Source organism: Cetorhinus maximus, chromosome 11 (assembly GCF_964194155.1).
Source record: "Cetorhinus maximus chromosome 11, sCetMax3.hap1.1, whole genome shotgun sequence".
NCBI lineage: Eukaryota > Metazoa > Chordata > Chondrichthyes > Lamniformes > Cetorhinidae > Cetorhinus > Cetorhinus maximus.
The window spans coordinates 879762-880351 of record NC_135889.1 but is presented as its reverse complement, the minus strand read 5'-3'; the positions used below and the strand labels follow the sequence as shown (position 1 = coordinate 880351).

General features: G+C 39.0%; 1 non-coding gene across 1 annotated transcript; it reads left to right on the top strand.

Annotated features, from left to right (window-relative positions):
- Nucleotides 1–246: 246 nt before the first annotated feature.
- On the top strand, nucleotides 247–318 carry trnag-ccc (transfer RNA glycine (anticodon CCC)). The gene has a single exon. It is a non-coding gene; the product is annotated as a tRNA-Gly (tRNA).
- The last annotated feature ends 272 nt before the right edge of the window (nucleotides 319–590 follow it).

Here is a 590-nt window from a genome sequence, read left to right as displayed (position 1 = left end):
AAAATAATTAGTGCTGAATGTTATGAAGTATAATTACAATTATGGTTTAACTCTACTTAATGACTGGTGTGAACTTCAGGAAAATCCATCTAAACCTCATCAAATATTATAGGTATCAGCTACTCTCTTAACAGGGGCTGTGTGTATTATAAATTTGTTGCGAATGGTTGAAGAAAAAACAGGAACCAATAATGACCGGTTCTGTCCCAAAATCCAGAGTGATACTCTGCGATTATGTCGCAGTCAGCGATGGTGGTGTAGTGGTGAACATGGTTGCTTCCCAAGCAGTTGACCCGGGTTCGATCCCCGGCCATCGCATTCTTTCAACTTCAAGCCACTCAATCGGAAGATGCAGTTTTTGGGCATTTTAGAGTTATACAGCGCAGAAATAGGCCTTTCGTACCCTTGCCGGCCATTAAGTACCGATCTATTCTAATCCTATTTTCCAGCAATTAGCCCGTCGAAATGCCCCCTTAAAGTACACCTGTAAGCTATGGCGTTTCAAGTACTCATCTAAATATATTTTTATATTCAAATGTACGCGGGTGCAATTCAAATAAAAATACGTTCCAGTTTTATTTAAAATTTTA